This window comes from Vulpes lagopus, chromosome 5 (assembly GCF_018345385.1).
Source record: "Vulpes lagopus strain Blue_001 chromosome 5, ASM1834538v1, whole genome shotgun sequence".
NCBI lineage: Eukaryota > Metazoa > Chordata > Mammalia > Carnivora > Canidae > Vulpes > Vulpes lagopus.
Genome location: NC_054828.1, coordinates 74,839,101 through 74,856,518, shown reverse-complemented (window position 1 = coordinate 74,856,518; position 17,418 = coordinate 74,839,101). Strand labels below are relative to the sequence as shown.

At 40.7% G+C, this 17,418-nt stretch overlaps 1 protein-coding gene across 1 annotated transcript in view; it reads right to left on the bottom strand.

The window, feature by feature from the left end:
• OTUD7B (OTU deubiquitinase 7B) overlaps nucleotides 1-16,975 on the bottom strand; it is a 57,451-nt gene extending 40,476 nt beyond the window's left edge. The window contains exon 1 of the mRNA XM_041754643.1: nucleotides 16,637-16,975. The gene's annotated coding sequence lies outside the window, so the exon portion shown is untranslated. The remainder of the gene's footprint in view (nucleotides 1-16,636) is intronic.
• Between the last annotated feature and the right edge of the window lie 443 nt (nucleotides 16,976-17,418).

Sequence of the window (17,418 nt, the reverse complement as noted above, 5' to 3'; positions counted from 1 at the left end):
CTAACACCAGCCACCTTGATCCCACCTAATTAATCCCTAGGACTCAACTGCAACTCAGCTTCTCACTTTCACAGACATTTTTTTAGTGCTTCCTAATAGGTAATGCTTACTACAAAACCTGTGTGCCTATTGTTAAGCTCCCAACTCCAGAACAAACACTGTTCATCCAAGATATAGCACATAGTGATAATGACCATAATCTAAAACGAGTACTCTCTTGGATCATAATAGCTAAAGAATAAACCTAGAATACTAAAAAAAACTCAATTTCAGCTGGGCAGAAGACATTGGATTTTATTTTATTTTTTTAAAGATTTATTTGATTTATTTGAGACAGAGAGAGAACATGAGACAGGGGGAAGGGCAGAGGGAGAGGAGGATCCCAAGCAGACTGTGTGCTGAGCAGAGAACCCCACAGGGCTTAATCCCAGGACCCTGAGATCATGACCTGAGCCAAAGGCAGACACTTAACTGATGAGCCACCAAGGCATCCAACATGGGATTTCAATAGTCTTCCCAACCTCAAGACTATTTTTTTTAGTCCTCTGAATACAGAAAGCCTTCTCTATTTGAATGAACTGCAGGAGGCCAAGTTCAGTCCAAGAGTCCTCACCCACATATTCATCAGAAAACTGGGAAAAAAAGAAAAAAAAAATACTCCAACTGGTATGACCACATTACAACATTAGCAACACATTACTCACCATGCTACAAGAAAGCACTTGCAAGTGGGCAAGGAACATTCTGGAAGCCAAGGAAACAAAAACTCTCCCAGTCCTCAAAACACAAACACATCCACATGCCAAAGCAGGTCACACTGTCCAGTTTATACCCAAGTATGAGTGAGTGGAGAGGGGGTGGGAGAGAAGAAGGAAGAGAGGAAAAGCATTATTGGGCAGGTGTGCTTATCAGCACCAAGATAGATTTCTTTCTTGGATTCATGGAGAACCTTTTTAAACAAAAAAATACTAGGCACCATACCTATCTATAATTTGATTTATTTAAATAATCACAGAGAACATGCAATATATATAAATGGCAGCATGTTATAGTGGTTGCATACATTCCCTTTGGAATCCACCAGATCTCTATGTAAATCCTACATCTGTCACTCTTTTTTTTTTTATCTGTCACTTTCTTGCTGTGTGACCTCAAGTAAATTATTTAACTTCTCTGTGCCTTAGTAGGGAATTCATCTGATAATCACTGTGGTATCCTCAGCACCTTCAAAAATACCTATATATCTTGGCTGAATTGATAAATATGTTATTAACACAGTAATAAATATGAGATGAATTAATCTGTAAATAGGTATAAAAACATCTATCTTATTGAACTGTTATGAGTATTAGGTGAGATGATATATCAAGTACTTACTATATATAACTCATGGTAGGGTCTCACTATTAAATAGTAAAGTTTTCTTCCCTTTACTTCCTAGCTGGGTCAGAAGTCATAACAGAAGAGACATGGCAAAGATTAAAATGGGGTAAGCATTGTAGAAGCCAAGCGTTGCAAAGCATTACTACTAGGGTCCTAGTCATATTATCCAGGAATATTTCATCTTCGCATATGAAGTTAAATAAAAGACGCTTGTAGTAGGTACATAATAAATGTTAGTTGATCCAGATAATGCTATTGTGAGTCTTCAGGTATCTGTTACCAGTCAGATAAAAAGCCTGGCAGAATAGGAAAAGGGAGAGAAAAGGAAAGGGAGGGAAAACAGAAGGCAAAAGAAATGAGACTGAGTCATAGCTTAAATATACCAGACTATATATTTAAAAACCAAATCTAAAGGATTTTTTAGAAGGCTATTTAATCTTCTAAAAACTTCCCATTAGCGTAAACACTCTATTGATTCACATTATTTACTGACCATTTTAGGTAGTAAGATCTATGTAAGTAAATTGTTCTTAACTGCTGACTGGGTGGTAAGCTTGAAAGATTTAGGCCCAAAACTCTCCTCCCTTTACCCCAAAGAGACTGATGGAGTCTTTGAGGCTACCTCACCTGCAGCCTGTAACCACAGCAACCTATCTACCTGCAGATGAAAAGATATTTCACCTTCAAAATCAGGGGTGGGAGAGTATATAGAATTACATCTAAAATCTGAAGGGATCTTTTTCCTTGACTGAAGAATTGAATGTCAGAAGATAGCTCTAAAGAACGCCAGTCTCTTGTTGCATTATGAGCTGGACAGTATACACATGTAGTGTCTGAAAATAAGGAGAACCTATGAGAACTGAAACAGCTTGTGGGAAACCTCATCATAATGTGGTCTGCAACTTCCTATTTCACTTACCAGGCATCTCCTCTGTGTATTTAACCACTTGACCCACCTCCTCTTAAGCAACAGGATATAATAGAGCACTGCCAATAGTCAAAAGAATGGGCTCCACATCAAGTTCTATTAACTTAGGAAGTGTGCAAACTTAAACTAGTCACTTAAATTATATATTCAGTACTGAGAATGTTGGGCTAGACTCAGTGCTCCTCAAAGGCCTCCACCAAGGTATCACTTTGGAGAGTCTATGTATCAGAAACCAGCCAAACCAAGCTCCTCTACTGCTATAACCCAGATTGAGAACATGTGCATTGTTACTGTCTACCCTTCCTATAAGAGCAGTTATTAAATTCTATTTACTTTTCTTCAAATCACTGGAATCTCTTCTCTCTCCCATTACCATCTTCCCTGTAGAAACTCCCTCCCCCTGGACTATTATAACAGCCTCTCTACCTGGTCTCTCTTCTTCCACTTCACACTGGAGAGCTGAAATCCATTTTCCTAAAATACTCATTTACACATAAAATCCTTTGCTTGGGGATTTTTCACTGTAAGTATAAACCAAATTCCTCTGCCTGAGATTTAAGGCCCTCTCTGATTTACTTAACTCTACAATTTTATTAATCTAATTGTTTGCTGGGATGCCTGAGTGGCTCAGCGGTTGAGCGTCTGCCTTTGGCTCAGGGCATGATCCCAGAGACCCAGGATTGAATCCCACATGGGGCCTCCTGCATGGAGCCTGCTTCTCCCTCTGCTTATGTCTCTGCCTCTCTCAGTGTGTCTTTAATAAATAAATAAAATCTTTTTTTTTTTTTAATCTCATTGCTTGTCTACTTGCTCTACCCTCAAAACAAGGTTGGTTTAGTTCACTGTGCTCATGCCTTGAATGCCTTCTGAAGTCTTTCTTCTCCTAAGGTCTAGATTAGCCTAACTATAAAATTTTCCCCTACTCCCTCTAACTTCTATATAATTCCAGGGGGCACCTGGCTGGCTCAGTTGGTAGACCATGCAACTCTTGATCTCAGGGTTGTGAGTAAAAGCTCCACGTAGGGCATAGAGTTTAGCTTAAAAAAAAAAAAAAAGAAAAGAAAAGAAAACATTCTATGTAATTCTGTACAACTGTACTCCTCACTTGACACTTAGTACCCATGACTTCATATTATTTCTTTTTTATGCAAATAATTCAATCTTCACAACTAATGAATAAGGTCTTCATGACTCTCTTTGTTTCCTGAAGCCTAACTTTTCAGAGAACAAATATTTAATAATATGCTTACTGTTAACAATAACTACTACCTTGGACAAGTCTAACTTTCTAGGCCTCATTTTCCTGACCCAGAAAATGATGACAGTATGTAAACTTCCTTTCAGCTCTAAAATGCTGTATGATGGTATACATACTACACGGTAGTTTGTTTCTCACATTTTTTTCCTATATAGGTATTTATATATATGTAACTATATCCCATTTAACACAGAATGTAAATTCCCAAGGGCCAATTCTCCTATTACTTGTCTAGTTTATTTGCTGGGTAACACTTCCTTGGCATCTCCTTAGAGCATGTTGTCCAAATTCTGGTACACAGCAGGTATTCGGTAGAAAGGAATTTATGGTCTCAAGCTGGCAGCAAACATCAAGAGAAATTTGTGTAGATGATTTTTTTATCTTAATTTCCATAATGAACTAGCATATTACAAAAAACTTCAAAGATGATATGAGAGAGAAGGAATTTAAGGTTTGTTAAAATGAGAGGTCACCTTGTGCCAAATAGCTAGGAATTTATTTTAGGCACAAAGAAACCAGGATGCAGCAAATATTAAGTCTAACTTTCTATTCTCAGAATTCTGAGGAGTATGGGAAGTCTTTATCCCTTGTCATCAAACACAAACTAAGTATTCTTCATGTCAGATAATTTTGTCCTTAGTACTGACAGAAAATTTCAGAAAATGAATAGTCTAACACTTGGCCAGATAAGCTCTTAGTTCAAAGAAGACAAAAGCAAATACAAAGGAATTTATAAGAGCAGGTGAATTTTTAAAATAAGTAAGAACTTGCTGTCTAAAATATTTTTGTTAGCAATATATTTTGTCTTTCTCAGTTCTTCATATGAGACTACCTTCACGTAAAGACCAAGACTTCCTAATACTAAAGGCTCAGAGTTTTCTTTTCCTTCAATGTCAGTTATTAATGATTCAAAAGACAATAGTAGAGCAACTCGTTTAAAATGACCCTGACTTTTCAAAGAACTATTTTAGAGCACAAAACTGATACTTTCAAAGCTGAATTCTATACATGATATCTTCCAAGCAGGTATGTGGCCTGGATACAAGTCTGATATAGTTAAGGTACAAGGAAGGGTTATAAAGACTTCTTTTTTTTTTTTTTTAAGATTTTATTTATTTATTCATGAGAGACACACACACACACACACACACACAGAGAGAGAGAGAGAGAGAGAGAGAGAGAGAGAGAGAGATACAGGCAGAGGAAGAAGCAGGCGCCATGCAGGAAGACTCGATCCCGGGACCCCAGGATCACACCCTGAGCCAAAGACAGATGCTCAACCGCTGAGCCACCCAGGCGTCCCTTATTTCTCTTTTCTTTTTTCAAAAATTTTATTTCTTTATTCATAAGAGACACAGAGAGAGATGCAGAGAAATAGACAGAGGAAGAAGCAGGCTATCTGCAGGGTGGCTGATGCAGGATTTGATCCTACCACCCTGAGATCTTGACCTGAGCCAAAGAGAAAGACTTCTAAGCCAGGTTTTGAAGGATGAGAGGAAACAAAGCATATTTAAATGTTTATACCTATCCTCATTTTTCCATTCCTAGTCCTCAATCCCATTCCATAATATCTGCTAACTCCCACTATCTCTTTGTTTTTTAGCCCCCACCCCATCCCTGCCCTGGGCTCTCTTAAACGAAGAACTGTTTGGAGCACTACAAAGTAAGAGTCTGGTGCCAGGAGCTAGGGCTCATAAACTTCCTTTCCTGTTAAGTCTCCAAATAAAATCAAGGGCCACAGGTAATTTTCTCTTCCATGGTTTTCCCCACCACCAGATCTCCCTTATCAAGACTGAAGAGGAAAAAAAAAAAAAAAAAAAAGACTGAAGAGGAGACATTGGGATGGCAGGAAGTGCAGGGTGAGGGGACATTTACTCAAAGAAAGCGTATGCTCCTTAAAGGCAATTCAATCAATTGTATGTAGCTACTGCAGCAAAAGTCTTAAATACAGGTTTATTTCCCCCAGTGTATTCTGGCCTACAATCCTTACCTTCCCCGTACAACCTTACCCATTACATACTTAATATGTGCTGAAAAATACAAACATTTTACTAAAAACTTGAGCTTAAGATAACAACAAAAGAAAACTGGTTGCAAATTAAAGTTCAGAAATGTGTTTTAGAATTATAAATGGATTTAGGATTATCCACTTCAAAAAGGTCAATGATAATGTTCTGCAGAATGCCAAGAGAAAATCAAAACTGGACTATAAGATTTAACCATACAAAACTGCCAATATTTGACTGCTTTTACCTACAAAATTGCAATTTAATATAGTTTCATTTAATATTTAATTTCCACTTGGCAGGGAATGGAAAAGCTTCCGTGAGGCTGAAATGATGTTATATTGGGACCGCACCTCCCAGAATTAAAAAAGCTTCAAAACATTCTACTGAGATACAATCTGGTTTCAATAAAAAAGGCAAGTATTAAAAGTATACGTACATACATATAGATGTATGTAAAAATGTGTATATTAGGCCCTCTTCTTTAGGGCCCTAAGAATTCCTGGTTCTCAGCAGTGTTTATTAAGTGAACAGAGAGGCTGCTTTTTCTCAACACCAGTATCCCATCTCGAGTGAGGGTGTCAAGACCTTGATGACAACAGCAGAATTTGATAGCCACAGGGGCACACTGCCTCACAAATGCCATCAGGATCTATTCCCAGGAATATCCTCATTGGATGATATCACCAATCAATTCCCATTTCATTTCTCAGGGAATGTTTGCTCATCTGCAGGAAGTTAGTCTTGATTGCTCCTGCTATTTATGAGCATTTTATTTAACTTTCAGTGCTGAATGTTTCTTTACAAGCTCTATTTTCATGGGGGCCACTATCATTCTCATAATTAACAGTTCATCAACACAAAGGATTGTCTTTATTTTTTTAGTTCATTAATTAACCATTTAGTCACTAATAGTTACTAAATGCCTACCATGTATAAGTTACTGTGGCAAGCCCCAGGAGAGACAGAAGATAAAACAAACTTCTCTGCTGTTAGGGAGCTCATAGTGTAGTAGAAATGGCATGCTAAGGGCACAAATAAACAAAAACACAAAAATATACAACTACTACCAAACAAGTATGAATAAAATGAGAGGAGAATTCAGAAGTGGGAAAGATCATACCCTGTTGGAGAAAAGAAAAGTCAGGAAAGTTTTCATGGAAGATATAGTTTAAACTGGGACTTTGATGGGTAGGATATTTTTCAACAGGACAAATGAAAAGGGCATTGGAGGAAAGAGGCTAAAAGATTAGATGATTACATGAATTAGATCTACATGAAGACACATCTGAAAAACAATATTGAGGGGAAAAATTGCAAAAGGATACATACAGTACAATTCCATTTATGTAAGATTTCAAATCTACATGTTGTTTATGTATATTATATGTACCTAAAATACATAAAAAATAAAATATAAAACATGAAATTGAATAATAGGTAGCAAATCAGGCCAGTAGTCATTTCCCAATAAAGAGGAAAGAGGAAAGGATGCAGAGTAGGACTCAGCTATATCTAACATTATATCTTAAACAGAATAAGAGATCTAAAATAAATATGACAAAATGTTAATATCCATAAAATGTGGGTTATGGGCAAAAAAATGTTTTGGGGTTTTTTTCCCCCTGGACTTTTCTAAATATTCAAAATATCTCATTATTCAAAATTTGGAAATTAAGAAAGGGCCAGGTGACTGGAAAAACAGTGGAGTCACTAACCCAAAAATAATGATCAGGATTAAGACGCTTTCCCTAAACTTTCAGGGAACACTTGATTAGTCTGGCTCTCAACTGAACAGGATCCTTCATCCCTCAGAGCGTGCACAAAAGGCAGTCAGAACAGGGTGGGGGGAAGGCTAACAGATACAGACAAGAAGGAAGTTTTTATTGCCATCCTAAATCAGATATCCAAGGAGATATGGGGACAACCATGCTCCCACACAACATAAATGCCAGTATAACCAAGTCTTCTCCCCCTCCCCCCAAAAAATAAGCCAAGGAAACTTCTAGTTACATAGGAATTCAGATAAAGACTCACTGTGAGTAGTTATTCTGTGCCTCCTCTCTCCCTTCCTCCCCCTACAAACACTCACAAAAACAAAATGTACCCTTGCCCACTTGAGAAAGAATTAAGAATTGGCAATTCTGTTTAAGTGGACAGTTTCCAAACCAAGGCCCATCTCTGGAGATGTGGACAGAGCCCAGAGAGGAGGGTAAAGAAATCACAACTCAGTTAGGTTTGGGGGAAGACTTATCAATGGAAGGTACCCATACTTCCACATCCCCTGTGGCCCAACCTTTCCCAGGGGAATCTAAGAACCTCTAAGATATCCTTCTATCCTGTTCTGTTCTTCTCTAACAAAATGACTGAAACACAAAACCCAAACCCTCATTTAGCACTTTAAACCCAAACAATTTCCCTTCACAAAAACCCAGTGAAGGGGCACCTGGCTGGCTCAGTCAGTAGAACATGCAACTCTTGATCTGAGTGTCATGAGTTCAAGTCCCACGTTGGGCCTACACCTTACTTTAATATATATATATATATATCCCCAAAATTTAAAAACACAGGAAAGGAAGATTTAGAACACAAGTATAATGACAAATATTGGTTTTTTAGATAAATATCCTTTTTGTGGGTAACCAATTTATCCAAGCCTATTTCCTCTACCAAAGTTTCACTGGCACAATCTAAAATTAAGTTTAAAAGAAAACAACCTGAAGGGAATTTAGCAAGAGAGATAATTACACCTGCACACTCAATAAATACCCTGACATTCTTCTACATCTGAATCATTACAGATGAATAATCCTAACATCCTATTCACTCCACTCCAGGGCACCCAACTGCCCCAGGTCAAAAGTCCCTATTCCCCCAAAGTACTCTCAGAGCAGATCTTCTTCAGTCAGACCTGGGAAAAAGCCACTGTTCACTCTGGACTGGTAAAAATGACAATGGAATGGAATGTCTTCTAGCACAGTGCACTGTGGCAGGATGTAACAAACACCGGAATAGGACGTCAGGGAATCAGAGAGGTGAAATGACATTTATTAATCACCAACCACATTATAGCCACTGGAGATTGAATTCCAGACCAAGCTATTACAAAACTACTTCTAAGATCCTGAGTAAATCTCAGGTATGCCCTCTGAAAATAAACAAGGTAAACTAAGAAACAGTCCCTGTAGTCTCTGATTCCATGAGTTTACAAACATGATCACTCAGTAATCAATGTGTTACTGTTAAGCATAATAAACACACTTTAAAAGCCTTTTGCTTTTGTTCCTCTCCAACACACCCTCTACACCACTGACAAAACAATCTTTCTACAAGTTGAAACTTACTTTTTCATCCAGTGCTTTAAAACCCTGAAATGCTCATCATTTACTGCAGCACAAGCTAAAGCTGTCCATGATCAGCCTTACCTACTTCACCAGACTCATCCCTGCCCTCCAACCCTGTCCTTCAGCCACAATAATTACTTAAAAGTTACCTGAAGAAGTCTGGCTGTTTTGTTCCTTTAAGCTTTTGTTCATGCTGTTTTCTCAGCCTGGAGTGTACTTCTCCCTGCCTTCTATAGGCTACACCCTTAACTCATCTTTCAAGACTCATCTCAGATGTCATCTCCTCTGGGAGGCACTTTCCAACCTCTGCATGCCCAAGGCAGAAATGACCTTTAGACCGCTATTTATCCCCCTACATAACTTCTGTCACAACAACTACTACACACTTCATATATCTATATATTTATGCATCTGTCTCCTCCCCCTGGATCCATAACTCCTTGTAGGTTGAGAACTTGTCTGACTCATCTGTTTCCTCAGTGCCTACCTAAGACAGTGCTTACAAGGTAAGAGACGTTCAAGGGATGTTTGCTGGAGTTGGGAGGAAAGGAACAGAAAACAAGAAAGGACAAAGAAGTCAATTGAGATGGCCCAAAGAGTGTAGAATAATTGAGTTTATCGCTACCATTATCTCTGGCCTTTTGCTCTTTCCCTAAACTCTAGTCTTCAGAGAGCTTATTCATTCTCTTGGCTACAGCTACCATATCCATGTTGATGAACAGCAAAACCACATTTCCAAATATATTAACCTCTGACTCTACTCTCCACCAGCTATGGGCTCATCTGTAACAACCGGTTCAGCTTTTACTTGGGCATTTCATTGCCACTTTGTATCTCAAACTGAACTCATCAAATTCCCCTACAAAATGAGGAAACCTTCCTAACTTCCCTATCTCAATGTCTCAGAAACCCAAGCTTAAAATGTCATAGTCATACTTGATGGATCACTCTCTCTCATCTGCTACATCCAATTCCCACTAACTTCAACTTTTTCTCCACAATCTTTTTCTCTCTTTCTCTCCTTATCCCACCTCCTTCAACTTGAGCTCAGGTCTCATCACCTTATCCTTCTTCCCTCCTCGACCACCTGTTTCCTACTGTAATCATATTACTGTCCTCCTCAAAAATTCGCAGTGGTTCACTATTTCCTATCATTTAAAATCTCAACTTAAAAGCCTGCCTTTTAAGACCCCTCTAAAACATAGCTCCTAACCAACCTAACCACCTCTTTCACTACTATTCACTGCTACTCAGCTCAGTCTTATCACTGCCCCAAGAAAACCCAAGCCTAGTCCAGGCTTTTGCTTGATCCCTCTCAGCTCCAAAATGAAATGATTTTGCTGTTATTTGGTTCATCTTCACCCCTTGTACCTGAGACAATTTTGTTTACTTTTTCAAGATCTGGGATAAGTTACAATTCCTCTGTGATATAGGAATTGACTGCCCTTCTCCCCAAATACATACGGTCTGAGGTCTGTACTATACAAGCAATAATACGATTTCTCATTTTCTTCCTTTTATTTGTCTCGCATAATAGAGGCTCAATAGGTATTCACATCTTCCTATATTCCTTACTCCCAGCTAGACTGTAAACTCTTCAAGGGCACAAAATAGTCATTTTTTTTAATCCTCTGCAGTACCTAGCATAAAACTAAACTCAAAGCAGGTCACTACGGACGCCTCAGTGGCTCAGCAGTTGAGCGTCTGTCTTGGGCTCAGGGTGTGATCCCGGGATCCAGGATCGAGTCCTACATTGGGGTCCTTTCAGGGAGCCTGCTTCTCCCTCTGCCTGGGTCTCTGCCTCTCTCTCTGTGTGTGTGTGTGTCTCTTATGAATGAATAAAAAAATAAAATCTTTTTTAAAAAAAAGGTCATTAAAAATAAAAGTTTAGTAATTTTTCCTACCCAAAACTATGTCTTAGAGAAATAAAAAAAATGAGACATAATCCTAAAAAACACAGCTGAAAATAATCCTGAACTAAACTGTATAAATTAAGATTCCTGACTTCCACCTCTGATTTCCACTCAAAAATACTACAATCTCCTGACTCAAGAAGTAAATAATAATCCTGTGCTCATGACATCATAAGCACATAGTTTGGTAATGACTGTGAGAAGGTGGGGGCGGGGAGGGTAGGCAGGGATGAAGGAAAGCAAGTCAACTCAAAGAACAAGGTTGGAAAAAAAAAAAAAAGAACAAGGTTGGAAGAACAGGCATGTGATCTTTTGTTTGTTTATTAAATGTGGACATTGCTCCTCATTCCTTTAATTTTTTTTTTAATTGGCCAGATTTTCAAACAAGTTTACTTTAGGAGGAAAAACCTGATGGTTTTTTAGTGGAGTTACTATCTGGAAGAGCCTCTACAAAGCCAAGTCCTTTGAAAGGCCACCTTCATCTTCAACAATGCAACATGACACAATAGGATTCCTCCAGATACTGTGATTGAAGACTCATTCTGGCTACAACATAGGCATCATCTATAAATCGCTCTTAGGCATAAGGCATACAGCCTAAGTGGCCACACTGGACCTGCACAGATTTTGAAAAGAAACTTCATTAATATATTCATATAGCCCAGTCTTAATTATTCATAAATGGATTATCCAATTTACAGGATTTCTGAGGCATAATCTTTAAACAAAGTTTGACTGTTCTTCTTCGTCATCAGTATAACCTCCTCACCATCAGGTAATATAGGCTTAGAAATGCAAATTCATTTCGACATCAGTATGATCCTCAAAACATTAAAATGAATCTGGCTTTAAAAATAATGATTTTCTAACCAAGAAATTTCCATATTAAGTTCTGAATTACTTATACTACTGTTCACTATTATAGCAGAGATAACTGAAAGTTAAATGTACTTAAAACATGATACTTCCTTACCATAAACTATTGAGGATAATCCAACTAGCCCACAAGTGCATAGTACAATTTGAGACAGGTACAAGCAGAGCTCAGCATAGTTAGTAAGATGTATGACCACAAAACTTCTGCAAGGAATCCTATGTCTCCTAGATGATCCCTTTAGGCCAAGATGGTCCAGAAGAGAAACCGAAGAGTTACAATGTACCGGTGCCTGCCTGATTCCTTGTCCCTGAGTTCCTGGACCAGAAGGCTCAATACTTCTCATTAAATCTATTCTTTGTTCAAGAACCTACAATGACTCTATTGACCCTTCCATCAACACCCAACAGTCTGGCCTCTGAGTCCCCTCCACCCTCTTGCCTGCTCTACCCATGACTTGACCACCCACATTCTCTCCAGTCCCTCTCATTTATTCTCCCAACAAACACAACTTAGTCATTCATACCATCACTGCATGCTGCATTCTATACTTTCTGCCTGGAAGATCTTTTATTTTCTTCTACTCTTAACATAGAACAGCTATTCATTTACTTGAATGCTCACACATATTTCAGTTAAGGATAGACAAGTAAATTGTCTAAGATCACATAGTCAAGATTTGAACCAAGTCTGTCTAAATTCATTGGCCATGCTTCTTTATGACTCTAATCCACAGCCTCCAAGTCCATTGCAAATTTTGCCGATTCAGATATCTTCCCTAATTAATCTCACAGACTCTTTGTTACTTCCAAGTTTTCTAGCCTTTATATACTCTATTTATAGCACATTAAACTTGGTTTTGTTTATATGTTATGCTCTAAATATTAAAGCTTGTAATAGTGTGCCTTCCCATTTATATAAATCACCTTCCACAACCCTATCCCTGTCCCAGGGGCAAGGAAACCTGTCTTTATATCTTTTCTATCTTCCCAAAGCCTGTCACTGGAGCTTGGAGAGAGCTTTATCCACAAGAGTGCTCAATCATTATGTAGCCAGGATTTCTTACTTCACAAAACAAAATGCAAGGTGCCTTGCATGGCTCAGTCCATTGACCATATGACTCTTGATTTCGGCTTGGGTCATGATCTCAAGGGTCTTGAGACTGAACCCCACATCAGGCTCTGTGTTCCCCGTAGAGTCTGCCTGAGATTCTCTCTCCCTCTCCCTCTGCCACTCCCACTCATGCTCATGTACACTCTATCAAATAAATAAATCTTTTCCTAAAAAAACCTTCCAACATATCAAAAAATCAACTGAGTTCTGGCATTCCTAAAACTGCCCTCCATCTATATTCCAGCTACACAGATTTTTTATATCTTTTTTTAAAAATATTTTATTTGTTTACTCATGAGAGACACAGAGAGAGAGAGAGAGAGAGGCAGAGACATAAGCAGAGGGAGAAGCAGGCTCCATGCAGGGAGTCTGACATAGGATTCGATCCCGAGTCTCCAGGATCACACCCTGGGCTGAAGGCGGCTCTAAACCACTGAGCCACCTGGGCTGCCCCAATTACACAGATTTTAATTACCTGAATTTATCAGGGGCTGTTGAGAAGATTTCACAGCTCCCAAATTTCTATTGGGAAGACACTGCTGAAGCCACACTTCAAAGCACGGTCTCAGGATTTTCCCTTGATGGGAGAATGTTTGGGGTAAAAGAGGAGGTGCTCTTTACAAAGAGCCTCACAAGGATCTGCCAGGATCCTTAGCATGCTTTTTTTTTTTAAGAGAAGTAGTTTTTGTTGTTGTTGTTGTTGTTTTAAAGAGATCTTACTTATTTATTCATGATAGACATAAAGAGGCAGAGGGAGAAGCAGGCTCCATGCTAGGAGCCCGACATGGGACTCGATCCCAGGACTCCAGGATCACATCCTGGGCCAAAGGCAGGCGCTAAACCACTAAGCCACCCAGGGATCCCCGATCCTTAGCATGCTTAAGCATGCTTGGGAAGCTTGAAAACTTTAACAAGTGGCACTTAGTGCCCATAACAATCTGAAAATTTATTTTTAATACTGTTTTTAATCATAATTCACTGGGTTACATATACTGAATCTCAAAACCCCAAACAATGCCTTCTGAAAAATGGCAATAGTGCTAGACTATTAGGCTGCCCTATGCTATTCCTACTTATTCAACTGCTTCAATCCCCATCCCCAGCCTACCCCACCAGCCACCAAATAATAAATGCAGGGGAGGTTGATATAAATAGAAATAAATATACTTTCTGAATGGAAGTTCTTTTCTCTTCATAAACTCCTAACAAAGAATAACTATTTAATTTGCTTGACTGCTCATACATATTTTATAAATAAGGATAGAGAAGTAAATTGTCCAAGGTCACATAATAAATGCCATAATCAAGATTTGAACCAAGTTCTTTTTTTTTTTTTTTTTAATTTTTTATTTATTTATGATAGGCACACAGTGAGAGAGAGAGGCAGAGATACAGGCAGAGGGAGAAGCAGGCTCCATGCACCGGGAGCCCGACGTGGGATTCGATCCCGGATCTCCAGGATCACGCCCTGGGCCAAAGGCAGGCGCCAAACCACTGCGCCACCCAGGGATCCCGATTTGAACCAAGTTCTATCTAACTCCACAGGTCATGCCTCTTTATGACTTTAATCCACAGCTTCCAATCCTATTTCAAATTGTACTGATTCAAAAATCTCCCCTAATTATCTCATTGATATAAATAGAATTTTCCAGACATCAATAATAATTGGCATAAACTGACTCACAAATTAAGACAATTATTGATAGTTGACAAACTCTGGGTGTGTGTGATTTTTAAAAATTTGATTTTTCCCTCCAAATTAAATCTTTTTTCAGTAGGGGTCCCCAAAAGTAGGAGATTAAGGAAATAAAGCTTCAGGAATATTTCCAAGTTGTTAGTGACCTAACTCCATCAAGTCCAACTAACAATTACCATTCATTACTATTCAGCCTGCCTTATACAAATCAGCAGACAGCCCTTTTTCTGGCAAAGGTTTACATTCTTCCCCCCACAAGGGAGTCTTTGGCATTAAATGAAAGGGATAGATTGAGTCAGGCAACAACAACAAAAAATTAGTAATAGTTTGGAAATTATCTTCCTTCCATCTTTCCTTCCTGCTTGAATGCATAATGCCCAAAGTGGATATCTGTTCAATTCTAAATTATTCATGTTAATGGATAATTATTGGCAGAAGGGTGCTGATACTCCAAAATGGAAAAAAAAAATCAAAAAACAATCTATTTCAGTTTTGGAAGATCTTTTCAGCATATTTACCTTCTCAATTATTCCTAGCATGAGCTAATATTTGTACTCATTTGTGAGCACTAAGTACATAGTAACTGGCCACTTAACTCTGGGAGGTGCTCTGAGGCATGCGGGTAGCTAGTGAAGTTAGAACAAGACTGGTATTCACACTTCAGAGGAGCAACATCAAATTCATTTATTTTACAGTTCTGTTCAGCCCTCAAAATATCAATAGACTAGCACAGCAGGTTGGTTCCTAAACTTTAAAAGAACTGTTCAGAAAAACAATGAGGACAAAGAGTATAATTGTTTGCCTATAATGTATTCATTTACAAATTATGCACGGCAAACTTTTAATTATAAGCCTAATTCTCCCTAGTCACCCAGCATAAGTCCCTGCTATCCTCACTCCACCAGGAATGCTCTCTCGTTTACTAGAAAAGAAATTTTCCAAATGTTTTTTTAAAATGCAGGATTTGCTCTTTTTGGACTAGCCTTGCCACTACCTCTTCTTGTCCTTTTCCATCTTATAGATTCTGAAAGACAAAGGGATGTAACCTCCTCAAAGACCTCCTAAATATACAGCATGACAAGCCAAGACTGAAAAATTACCAGCTTCTGGTTTTTCTAAAAAGCATTTTACATATGAGTAAAAAAAAAAAAAAAAAAAACTCGAAGTCCGGCTAATCCCTGCTTTTGCATTTATGAAAAGGAAACCCCCCTGAAGAGCATGGGGGAGACTTTCTTCCATATAATCTCACCAGTCCACTTCTTTCAACTTAATTTCTCAGTATCGTGCCCAGAGGAACCACCTAGGTTAGACAGACTACCTAGACAGGGAGGGAGAGAGACAGAGACAGAGACGGAGAGAGACTCAGGGAGACTCAAAGCTCTGGTCCTTGTGAGCCGACAAGCTAAAAATACGCCGGCCCAGTAAACAAATCCCATTCCATCCCAACCGGAGCCACACCGTTAACCTAGTAATTATGAGAAGAGGAGTGAGATCACGCAGCCCCCAGCTTACTCATCATCAGCTTCTAAAGTTTCCATCGGCTCATGGCAACTTTTTTTTCTCAAGTTCACAAGTCTGCCCTAGAATTTATCAATCAGTCTCCCTTTCTCTCTCACCCACACACGCGCACACCTTCTTCGCTCCCTTCCTCCATTACTGGACGCACCTCAGTTTGTCTATCTATAGGGGAAAACAAGCTTGTTTTCTCTTCGTTGTACTTTTCTAGAGACTTCACACTGAACTTTATCCTACTATGGGGGCAGGATAGGGGGCAGTCCGCACGCTCAACCCCCTTCAAATTCCACCATCCCTCCCGGAAAGTCTAGCTAACGAGGGAGGACCGTCCAGACCGCCCGGCACCGCTTGGCGAGGGAGGCCGGGCGCGGGGAGGGGGCCGGGGACGCGGGGCGCAGGTTGAAGGGAGGAGTAACGGGGGAAGGCTGAGACGAAGCAGGCACAGCCGGGGCGCGGAGAGGTGCCGGGAGGCGGTGGCGCCGGGTGGAATATCATCGGAAAAGAGACGGGGGACAGTGGAGATCAGGGGGTCAGGGTCTGGGAGTCCGAAGACGCGGGAGGGGCGGGACGGACGGGGGAGGGTGACAGGGCAGGGGGCTCCGTTACCCTCGCGGCTCCCGGGGCAAGGCCCTAGGCCGGGGCGGAGCGCGGGGCCCGGCCGCCTCTCCTCATTCCTCTGCTGTGACCCCGGGGTCCGGCTGGCCCCTCCCCTGACGACGATGGAGGCGGAGGCGGTGGCGGAGGCTGCGACCGCGGCTGCTGCTCCGCACGGGATCAGAAGCTGGAGCCAGAAGGCACTGATCGGGACTGGCCTCCCCCAGTGGCTTTTTGCCTGCTCCACACCCCGTCTCCACTCCGACTCCGGCGGCTGGTTAGGGATCGGTGGCTTTCGGCCGTCCGGCCGGAAACTAGCGCCAGTTTCCGGCCGGAGCGGGTTGGTGGTGACACCCCAGCGGCCCCCAGGCCTCCGCCCGCCCGGCCCCGCCCCGCCCCGCCCCGCCCCGCCCCGCCCCGCCCCGCCCCGTAGCAGCCCCGCCTGCCGCGCCGCTCTCAGGGCTGCGGCCAGTTTGGCGCCTGCCCTGCGTGTGACCCCGTGTTTTCCTGGCCTGTGTTCTTAAGGCCTCTGATCTGGAGAGTTCTTGAACCGGAGCTGGGAGGGGAGGGGACGAGTAGGCTCTTGAGACTTTGATGTAGAGTCAGTTGGCTCCAGCCCTTTGGGAAGAAGCGGAAAGAGGCAGGTAGTTCTGGAAAGGTGAGAGGGGTGAAAATAATTTGGAAGGAGAAGACCGAAATTCTAGTGACTCCTCACAGTCATTCTGGACTGACCAGAGGAGCATTAACAATGCTGCTACCAGACCAGTCTCCACCCAGGTCTGCAGTCTTGTTCC